The 12,229-nt window shown below is 32.9% G+C and overlaps 2 protein-coding genes across 5 annotated transcripts in view; one reads left to right on the forward strand and one right to left on the reverse strand.

Moving 5' to 3' along the window:
- The window catches only part of LOC145974535 (putative multidrug resistance-associated protein lethal(2)03659), a 338,604-nt gene that overhangs the window by 60,097 nt on the left and 266,278 nt on the right, over positions 1 to 12,229 (forward strand). The window lies entirely within an intron of this gene.
- LOC145974539 (odorant receptor 13a-like) overlaps positions 1 to 12,229 on the reverse strand; it is a 42,449-nt gene that overhangs the window by 26,714 nt on the left and 3,506 nt on the right. The gene's annotated exons all lie outside the window — the stretch shown is intronic.

Below are 12,229 nucleotides of genomic sequence, written 5' to 3' on the forward strand. Positions count from 1 at the left end.
CACGCACGCACGCACGCACGCACGCACGCACGCACGCACGCACGCACAAAACCATATACAGACATATATAGTGTAACATATAAATATCATATACATACATATATAGTGTAACATATACATATAAAATCATATACATACATATACAGGGTGTCCCTGAATGGTCTGTACAAACTTTGTGAATAAATTCCAGGGACCTAAACAAGCAGAAAATGTCCCATAAAAATGGGGTCGGAAACGCTTGCTTCTGGAGTTACGACGGTTCGAAGTTTTCCTGCAATAGCTGGAGAAATTATCACGTCAAATCGCATTGGTGTTACAAAACTGTGTTTAACAACATGAATGAATCAAATTATTAATTTGATGAACTGGCGGATATCCATCTAGTGTATGGCCGTGCCGGTGGAAATGGACGGTTCGCCAGACAATGCGGCGACGTGCGTAGGCTTCCTTGGAATCTAACGGAGGCCATTTCGAGCATTTGCTATAGCAAGTGTACTGTCCTGTTATGTCCGTGGCAAAACCGAGAAAATAAATAAACACAGTTTTATAACACCTATGCGATTTGACGTGATAATTTTTCCAGCTATTGCAGGAAAACTTCGAACCGTCGTAACTCCAGAAGCAAGCGTTTCCGACCCCATGTTTATGGGACATTTTCTGCTTGTTTAGGTCCCTGGAACTTATTCACAAAGTTTGTACAGACCATTCAGGGACACCCTGTATAGTGTATGTATGTATACATCATAATAAAATCGAGTTGCATGAATGTTATTCCTATGAATGTTATTTCTTTTGAAAGATATGTAGGAAAGCATGTAGCCCGTATGAACAATGTTGTGAAATTGTGTTCAAACATGCGATAAAGGACACAATACGTCAATGACTTCGTTTACACGGCTTCTAACTTCAATTTAGTAACGCTGATGTTATAACTCCTATTTAAAGTGAGTTGTGTTTATACGTTCAAGCTTATCCTATCCCCACCAAGCTAAAATAACTTAATAACTTTCGAGTGAAGTGAGTCCAAGAAATAATACCAATGAAGTTGTTCGTTTTAATCTGTTGGGGATAAACTATTAGAAGGAGTAAGCGATGAAAAGGGTTGAATAAAACGTAGAGAAAACACGTGTAGCTTCGTCGAGAAATCGTTTAACAGTACCGCTCGAGTAACGTACATGAGTGGGATGCCTTTCCCTTATTGCACTACACGTGCCACGCGCATGCGTCAGACTCGTGAGTTGGACATTTCGTAAGGTTGCTAGATGCGCGAAAACTTAAATTCTAACAGAAGTGATACTAAATTTGCAAACAAGAGAGAGTTAAGATGTTTAATTTTTACGCATCTTGGTATTATTGCCATCGTTACACTGCGGCCGTTTACACATCTTTTTTACGTTGATGTAGTTAACGCGACGTAGTTAACATGACGTAGTGTAACGCTAAGCCTTTTCACCGAACGATTTTGAGTTACTACATTGATGTAATAACTTCATCGTAAAAGAGTGTTTACATGGCATCTAACGTCAGTAGTTATAACATCAATGTTAGAACTTCGGTGTAAATCGAGTCGTGTAAACGTAGTCTATGTTATACTGTTATCTATACGCTCAAATACGCTTAGATACGCGTGTGAGATGATAGAGCAGTAAAAACACACATGTCCAATTTCAACACAATACAAAGTGCTCTTTTTAAGTTGCTCTATGCATAAATCATACATAAATATTAGTATCAGTAATGACAGAACTAAAATTATCGATATTATCGATAATTTTGTCGATAATACTGACAATTTTAGTTCCGTTTAGATGAGGACGCTAACCCGTCGGAGTTCGGCCGCGGCTCCAGCATCCTCTTAATACTTTTATGTACAAAATAATAAGAGAAATCAATTGATGTAAAGAAAACACATAATTGTTTCTAAAAAAAAATATGTAATTAATTTGCAATTAACAATTACATATTTTTTCTTCGAAAAATGAATGTTTATTGAAAAATGAATATTTTACTAGATATAATATTTTATGGCTTATGTAAAATTAAGAAATTATTTCAAGTCTCATAACTCGAAAAGTACTGAATGAAAAAATACTTTATTATAGTGTTTTGAAAAACTCTTGAGATAAGCTACAAGAATATGTAATGAAAAATAGGGGGTTCTATTTAAAAAATTCGAAGTGATTTTTATATGACCTTGATGGTACTATTCAAGTTATACTAATATTACTATGCAATGTGTAACTTAAGGCCCTACAACTTTTGTTTGAAACATTTTTCACGCGAAAATGTATATTTTTCGAAATATTCAGGGATCCCGGTACTTTTGGAGCGAACTCTATATAATAATTGTAGGGGTTTCTTCGCTTGCCGTTACGCAATAACACTAAACTTAATTAACTCGTACTCAATTTTTCATTAAATGGATATAAAAGAGTGATACTAACATAATATCCAAAGTATTTTTTCTCATATCAGTTTAAGACTTCTGATAAACTGACTTAATTTAAAATAATTTGTTGAATAATTTGGATTCCTTGTCGAGATTCAGATTAAACAGATTATTTGAAATTAAACACACAAATGGGAAATAATCCATTTTTACCTGTATTAAAGTATTCCTATTGCCGAGTGTATGTAAAATAGTTGTTAAAAACACTTTTAAAAAACACTTTATAAATAATAGACGTTTTTTAAAAGCATTTTTTTATCTTTCTTAAATATCTTTTTATATTTTCAAAATTTATTTATTAAAATTAAAGCGTTCTGCATTTGTAGTAAAATGTGTTTTAATTACAAATACATTGCACTATAACATTATTGTAATCTTACATTGTAATATTTCTAAGAGTGGACATTTCAACGTTGCTATAAGCTTGCAGTAATGTTGCAGAAATTCATTTCATAACTTCTATGCAATATTACAATGTTTTAATGTTAGGTCTATGCAATGGTTTTGCAATCTTTTGATGCTATATGGGCGATATCTATGAAGCGGTAATTTCAGCCGAGAGAATAGGAAAAAAGTACACGATTCTATATTAGGAGAATACAAGGCTTGTAAAATGGTATTCGTTGAATTTTTGATCAAAAAATGACGAATAAGAACAAAAATGTGAGTGGAGTCATTATCGTGGTGCAAAATTCATGAATTTTTTCGCCATTTTTTCGCTTCCGGCCGTTTTTACTATTTCTGTACATGAAATTTCATTCCGAAGACAAAATTTTATGCAAATTATTTCCTCAACAAAATTCGAAAATATTAAAAATTGCCAGAAATATTCTTTTCAATCACAAAACAACGGTTTATTTGTAAACTAACAATGGTAATGACGTGAAATTTTCGACAGATATCAGAAACAGATCTAAAAGAAACTACAAATCTAAAAAAAAAGTTTTTCCGAAATAGTTAAAGCGCACTATTTAAATTAAAATCAGTCCGGATACTTTTTGATCACAGTAATATATTTAAACAGTACATAATGACTAAGGATCCATTTACACTTATCCATGCCATATCCGTACCGTATTCATCATCATGTATGTTTGTGCATAAATATTACATTCGATTCCGTATGATTAAATATAAATATTTATAGTATCTATGCCGTTAGTATGTGTACCGATAAGAGCTGCTAGATTGCAAACGCAACACGCAGCAGCACAATTTTTATCCCCATCACTTTCACACACAAAGGTTCTCATCCATGTACATTGACCTTCGATACGGAGAAAAATAAATTATCTTCTGTCTCCTTCTCTCTTGAGAAGATCTATTGTATCTTATAGATACAATAGCTATGTCATCGAAATCTCGAGCTAGCGAATTGGCGATACAATATGTGCGATGTTTATTATCACATATAACCTAATTAATTCCTCTTTTTATAAACTTTCATATATTGTATAAGAGAATATAACGTACAAAAACAAATTTTACATATTTTTATCTAAATGTTATCGATCCTTGGCCAATATGTACGCTTTTTTATTAAAAAAAGATCTTTAAAGAAATCATTATAATAAAATAATATTTAAATTTATATTTATTTAGTAGAATTGTATTTCTTATTATTAAAAATTAAATCAAAATTGGCATAAGAGTCACAGCGCGGTAGTTGAGGCGCAGAGGAAGAAACACTTATTTCTTATTGATTGTTGTTTATTTCAAATCTAAACACACATAAATAACGAACGTCTCGTTTCGGATCATCTTCGATCCTTCCTCAGCGCGATTAATCATATAAAAAACAAACTATTGCATTGTAAAAAAGGAGAAAAGTTTATCTCCTCCTTGTCGCGCGGATAACGCGAAACTGCATCGCGCGGAGATCTAACAAACCTGCTGCTTCCAAAAGTTCATCAAATGTATTAAAATTTTTTGTGTAGAATCGCAGTAGATCTAACAAATCAAGTAAAAAATTAAATACCGATATTACATGTGAATTCTTTTTTACGTTTAAAATTGATCATTGGAAGCATGATTCACCAGATTCCACGCCTTTTTTTTCAATCCGTGCACAAAATGCCACTAAGTACAGCGATGCCAAAATGGACACGCTCGCACCCGACAACGTAGCAGAGGGAAAAGGGACGCAAGCGGAACCTAACCTACGCATACATATACAGGGTGATTCAAAATAACCCCAGTGTCCTTGAAATGACACATTCTTGAATCAATTCTAAGACGATTTTTCCTTTGGCAAAATTTCGTCCGAAGCTTAGTTTTTGAATTATTAAAGGAAGTAGTTAACGTACGACGGGTCGGATACAAGAGGCAGGCAAGGGTGACGCGATTCACCGTCAGACGCGGGTGCTTACGCGGGGCGCTTGCTGCGATCAGCTGGTCGCTATACACATACAGACACACATGCGAACACATACATTCTCTCTATCTGTCTGTCTGTCTGTCTGTCTGTCTGTCTGTCTGTCTGTCTGTCTGTCTCTCTCTCTCTCTCTCTCTCTCTCTCTCTCTCTCTCTCTCTCTCTCTCTCTCTCTCTCTCCCTCTCTTTTATTCGCTCACTCATCTGTAATTTTTTTTCTTTCTTTTTACGAGAGAGGGGAAAATGCATTTTATGCATACCCACCGGTCGATCCAGTGAGTTATGTAGGACTCGAGTACCAAGTCGAATTACCAACTCGGTACTCCCTACCCACTAAAAACCCCTCTCTTTTCACGAATTTCCTTTGACACACTGTCCCTCTGACTTCCCGAGATCTGTTTTCACATAACGTCAAAAAATAGTTATTATTACCTTGTTCGATGACTTTTGATGTATTGCTGTAATTGCTTGAAGGAGAAATGAATTTTCCGATAGATCATACGTTCTCAAATTTAACGTAGATGTCACGTTGCAAAAGACAAGAAATCCACACTAAATTATTAACTGAAAGTTTTTCTTCTTTCATGAACTGTATTCTTTTATAAACTTTAACGTAATCACATTTATTTACTCACTCGATGAGACGAGAAATTTACTAATAACTCTATCACTAATCACTATTAATCACTGTCGAATAATAACTGTTGGCGATTAAAAATCACTCGATGAAAGAAACACGCGCGAACACGTTACTACACGACGCGACGACGCGACAATGCGACGATAATTATTCGGCGACTGCAAGCAGTTTTTTGTCATGGTAGGTTGCGGTAGGTTAAGATACTACTGGCGTTATCGAATGCGATCATGTGTTCGATTGAAGAATGCGGTAAACATAATAAACATTTAACATATTAATATTATTATTATCATGAATGTGTGTGATATCCATACATCGTATGATATCTATTTAAAAATTAATTAGATTAAATAAGTGTTTTTAAAATATTTATTACTTTTACTATTATCATATAAAATATTAATATTAAATATTTATTTAACTATTTTATCTATTTATTTATTTATTTATTTATTTATCTATTTCACCTATTTATTTTTAACTATTTATTATCAATGACCGATTTTCGATCATTGATAATAAATAGTTAAAAAGAAATAGGTGAAATAGATAAATAAATAAATAAATAGATATAATAGTTAAATAAATATTTAATATTAATATTTTATATGATAATAGTAAAGGTAATAAATATTTAAAAACACTTATTTAATCTAATTAATTTTTAAATAGATATCATACGATGTATGGGTATCACACACATTCATGATAATAATAATATTAATATGTTAAATGTTTATTATGTTTACCGCATTCTTCAATCGAACACATGATCGCGTTCGATAGCGCCAGTAGTATCTTAACCTACCGCAACCTACCATGACAAAAAACTGCTTGCAGTCGCCGAATAATTATCGTCGCATTGTCGCGTCGTCGCGTAGTGTAGTAACGTGTCCGCGTGTGTTTCTTTCATCGAGTGATTTTTAATCGCCAACAGTTATTATTCGACAGTGATTAATAGTGATTAGTGACATTAGTGATTAGAGTCATTAGTAAATTTCTCGTCTCATCGAGTGAGTAAATAAATGTGATTACGTTAAAGTTTATAAAAGAATACAGTTCATGAAAGAAGAAAAACTTTCAGTTAATAATTTAGTGTGGATTTCTTGTCTTTTGCAACGTGATATCTACGTTAAATTTGAGAACGTACGATCTATCGGAAAATTCATTTCTCCTTCAAGCAATTACAGCAATACATCAAAAGTCATCGAACAAGGTAATAATAACTACTTTTTGACGTTATGTGAAAACAGATCTCGGGAAGTCAGAGGGACAGTGTGTCAAAGGAAATTCGTGAAAAGAGAGGGGTTTTTAGTGGGTAGGGAGTACCGAGTTGGTAATTCGACTTGGTACTCGAGTCCCACATAACTCACTGGATCGACCGGTGGGTATGCATAAAATGCATTTTCCCCTCTCTTGTAAAAAAAAAAAAAAAAAAAATTACAGGTGAGTGAGCGAATAAAAGAGAGGGAGAGAGAGAGAGAGACAGACAGACAGACAGACAGAGAGAATGTATGTGTTCGCATGTGTGTCTGTATGTGTATAGCGACCAGCTGATCGCAGCAAGCGCCCCGCGTAAGCACCCGCGTCTGACGGTGAATCGCGTCACCCTTGCCTGCCTCTTGTATCCGATCCGTCGTACGTTAACTACTTCCTTTAATAATTCAAAAATTAAGCTTCGGACGAAATTTTGCCAAAGGAAAAATCGTCTTAGAATTGATTCAAGAATGTGTCATTTCAAGGATACTGGGGTTATTTTGAATCACCCTGTATACGCGACCCGCTCCCGCGCACTCAACCCCCTCCCCCCCCACTCCGCCAGCGCATCCAACATGCGCATTACGACGCAACGCATCGATTGCACACAAACATACGAACCAATACTTCACACTCTCGATAACTTATCTATTATCGTCGCAAATGCATAATACAAGCCCCTCCATATTACTCTGCAAGTTCAAGCTATTTCTTTGTCGCTTAAGGGGGGAAGACCCTCCAGACAACAGGTTTTTCAATAATTTTTTACAAAAAACTGAGAGTATTTATTACATTGAATGAAATTACATATTGACATTGATGTTCAAATGTATACACACAAATTTTTTTATAAGAAAGAAAACAAAATGGCGGCGCTACAGCTGCTCAAACTTGGCTCCTTCAATTTGCGCTGTGGAATGCCCAGCCCCTTGTAGTCAACTGAAATCAACCAATCAAAAGTTTTTCATTAAAATAAGTTATTTCGCTTTGTATGTACCTATTTTTAACGAAAAAAAAAAAAATGAAAATTTGAACACAAAAAGAAAAAAATTACACTTTTTTTTTAGAAACAAGTTGTTAAAAACAATATTTTTAGTAATAATTATTACTAAAAATATTGTTTTTAACAATTTGTTTATAAAAAAAAAGTGTAATTTTTTTCTTTTTGTGTTCAAATTTTCATTTTTTTTTTTCGTTAAAAATAGGTACATACAAAGCGAAATAACTTATTTTAATGAAAAACTTTTGATTGGTTGATTTCAGTTGACTACAAGGGGCTGGGCATTCCACAGCGCAAATTGAAGGAGCCAAGTTTGAGCAGCTGTAGCGCCGCCATTTTGTTTTTTTTTCTTATAAAAAAATTTGTGTGTATACATTTGAACATCAATGTCAATATGTAATTTCATTCAATGTAATAAATACTCTCAGTTTTTTGTAAAAAATTATTGAAAAACCTGTTGTCTGGAGGGTCTTCCCCCCTTAATAAATAGCATTTCAACAACGAGTCTTTTGCCCAACGAGGGCTCTCTGTCCAATATCACAGGCTCTTCCCAATTAAAATCATGACCAAATTCGAGTTTATGATTAGTTAGGACCGAAAGTTGTGACGTATTTCTCCGGATATGATTTCGGTGTTCAGAAATCCGTTTTTTTAATTGTCTGCTAGTCTGACATATGATGCATCGCGATCATTGCACGAGACTTTATATACCACATTGTTATACGAATCCTATGGCATTATGTCCTTATGGACTCTGACAAAATTGTGAAGCTTATTCAGGCCGAAATAAGATAATCCCGTGTCATGATTACGAAGGATTCGCCTAAATTGTTCTGAAAAGATTGGTATGTATGGTATTGTGAAATATGAGGAGGGTTTTTTCACAGGGTGATCCTCACTATGCTCCAGACTTGCTCGACTCCGGACCAATAGCAACTTCAGACGCTCTCGTATTACATGGAAAATGTAAAACAAAGGATAGCCATTGTCCAAGAGAATGCCGACAATCAGCTCAAAGTTTTTTGGTGGAATCTAGGATGCGACAATAAAAAAGCACGATCTACCAATCCTACGATTGTTCTCCTCTTATGGCACAGTAGATGATTTGACTTAGATGAACTTTTGGAAGCACTGCTTCCAAAGCAGCAGACTTGCTACATCTCCGCGCGATGCAGTTTCGCGTTACCCGCGCGTCGAGGAGCAGATAAACTTTTTTCCTTTTTTTACAATGCAATAATTTGTTTTTTATATTATTAATCGTGCTGAGGAAGGATCAAAGACAATCCGAAACGTCCGTTATTTATGTAGTGTATTTGAAATAAAGAACAATCAATAAGAAGGAAGTGTTGTTTTTTCTCCTACGCCCCAACTATCGCACTGTGGCTCTTATGCCAATTTTAGATTTAATTTTTATTTATTTATTTGAGCCAAATTCCTAATTATTAATTTTTTTATTATTATTTTGTATTAATTTGTATTATTTCTTTTATTATTATTTTGTATTAATTTGTATTACTTCTTTTATTATTATTTTGTATTATTTTATATAAGATGTACATCTTGTTGCTCAACGGAAATCGCGAGAAAGTGATAGTCTCTTTTGTTAAAAAGGAAATGTAAAAAATTTAATAACTAAATAATAATAAAAATAAGATAAAAATAAAATATTAATAAAATAATAATATAAATATAAATATAAATAATAATATAAATATAAAAATAAATAACAACAATAATCAAATAAAAATAATAATAAAAATTATTATGTGCCAAAATACTTTACAAATGTATTAAAATATTTTTAGTCACATTAAATATATAAATATACATTTAAATATATATTTAAAGACATATATATATATATATATATATATATACCTGTATATATACATGGGTGTCGCAGATCACCCGTATCAGCCGAATATCTCAAAAACTGAGCGCGGCAGACAAAAATATTTCAGACAAAAGTTGTAAGGTTTCACGTAACGCATTACATGGCAATATCAGTATGACCTTGAAGAGTGTTGTCAAGGTCACGTAAAGGTCACCTTGAATTCTGTAAACGGAAACCCCAATTTTTTATTACATATTCTTGTAGCTCATCTCGAGAGCTTTCCAAAACACTATAATTAAGTTAATTTTTATTAAGTACTTTCCAAGTTATGACGCTTGAAATTATTTCTTAATTTTACATAAACCGTAAAATATCTTGTAAAATATTCATTTTTCGATTATCTTACCTTAATACTTTTATGCACAAAATAATAAAGGGAATCAATTGGTGTAAAGAAAACACATAGTTGTTTCGAAGAAAAAATATGTAATTTGCAATTAACAATAAAAGTATTAAGGTAAGATAATCGAAAAATGAATATTTTACAAGATATTTTACGGTTTATGTAAAATTAAGAAATGATTTCAAGCCTCATAACTCGGAAAGTACTTAATGAAAACTAACTTAATTATGATGTTTTGGAAAGCTCTCGAGATTAGCTACAAGAATATGCAAAAGTATATAGGGTATCCTATTTAAAAAGTTGGAGGTGACCTTCACGTGACCTTCAGGTGACTCTTCAAGGTCAAACTAATGTCACCATCTTGTATCCCCCTCGAAACCATACAACTTTTGTCTGAAACATTTTTCTCTAAATTGCTTCGTTTCCGAGATATAAATTTGTAACACTTTATGTGGGCCACTGTATATATATATATATATATATATATATATATATATATATATATATAATAGCTATTGTGTGTATCCAAAAATATATATAATAGATAAGATATAATAGATCTTCTCACAAGAGAGAAGGAAATAAGAGATAATCTATCTTCCTCTGTATACCGAAGCTGGCCGAACGTCGAACGCACACGAACGAGAGCTTATACTTTAATGTGTGAGAGCGGGGGGGGGGGGGGGCGCTGTGTGCTGCAGCGTCTACAATTTGGCAGCTCTGGTACCGACATCACCAATATCGTTGACGACGATATTTTCATAGAACGGAGATATTTAAGATTTTTATTTTATTATAAATACGCTTTCACGTGTAACGTTTAGGATTTTGAATCTTATGGCTCAGTCCGCGTGCTCTTCTAAAATATTATTACTCAAAAAATGGACAATAAAAAATTAATTAAATTACTGCAATAATACATCAAATTATATAATCTTTCTATCAAAATATCTTGATAAAAATCATGAAGAAACTTCAAATTATTATTATAGCTAATGTCATCTTATGACATATTTGCTATACTCATGAAATTACATACGTCTCAAGACTGACATGTCTGTTTCACGGATGCGATCCGGATATATGTAAATATAAACCTAACCATTTCCGATTTTGCCGATACGATACGGATACGGAATTGATACGGGACAAATAAGTATGGATTATTTTCTCTAACGAGAGCAGTTAAAATATTTATGTTTCCATTAACGATACGACAAAGATCAAAGAGCAAAAATTGTTCAACTCAAAGGGACTAACATTTTGATAAACAAAAAAATTTTTTTATTGATACTCTTTATGAGATTTCAAAGTTATCGACATTTTTTAAAATGAGATGGCATATTTTTATTAACGTAGTGATGTAGCTTATAAAAAAACGAATTCAACTATATAGAATATGTTTACCTTCAAATGACTTTGAATCACAAAAATCATATTTAGAGAAAGAAACTATTTATTGTATCTATTGTATATTTTAATACAAAGATGTACTTTTTTTACAGAAGGGTGTTCAAAATGACCACCATTAATCTCTATATATTTTCGAATTCGATAATTAAACAATTGTTTTATATTTTCGAGTAATTTCGGTGTGATTGCGGTGCGTGCACATCGAATTCTTTCTTACATGTCTTTTGATGTGGTGGAGACATCGCAACAAACTTCGTTTTAGATGTCCTCACAGAAAAAAATCAAGAAGCGTAAGACCCGGTGATCGAGTCAGTCAATAAATTCTTTCATCATTTCCAAGCGATCAGGAAATAACTTTAAGTGTTTTTCGTGCAATAAATGCATTATATGTCAGACAATCATCATGGAACCACTAATCCGATGTCTTAATGGATCCGTCACATCAAAAGACGTGCAAGAAAGAATTTACCGTAATCACACCGGAATCATTCGAAAATTAGAAATAACCATTTAGTTATTCAATTCAAAAATGTATAGAGATTAACGGTGGTCAGTTTAACCCTTTCATACCTCTGGCACACATATGTGCCACTTACGAAAAAATCATAATTTGTAAACAAATAATCTTATCAATTTTTATCTTGGCTTGTTTTAAAGAAGAAAAATTTAAGCTACATGTAAAAAAATGGTGCACTTTAAAATGTATTATTTGCAACAAAATATAGTTATATAAACTTTACAGAAAATTAAACTTTTAGATAGTGAGGAATAATTGTATATTATATCGAAAGTCATTGAATTGAATAAAAAATTAGTTAAAAGGCTACAAGGACCAACGCAATGGTGGAAATATGCAAAAAA

Source organism: Camponotus vicinus, unplaced genomic scaffold, assembly GCF_025532165.1.
Source record: "Camponotus vicinus isolate PSW18456_S1 unplaced genomic scaffold, iyCamVici1.0 SCAF_7, whole genome shotgun sequence".
Taxonomy (NCBI): Eukaryota; Metazoa; Arthropoda; class Insecta; order Hymenoptera; family Formicidae; genus Camponotus; species Camponotus vicinus.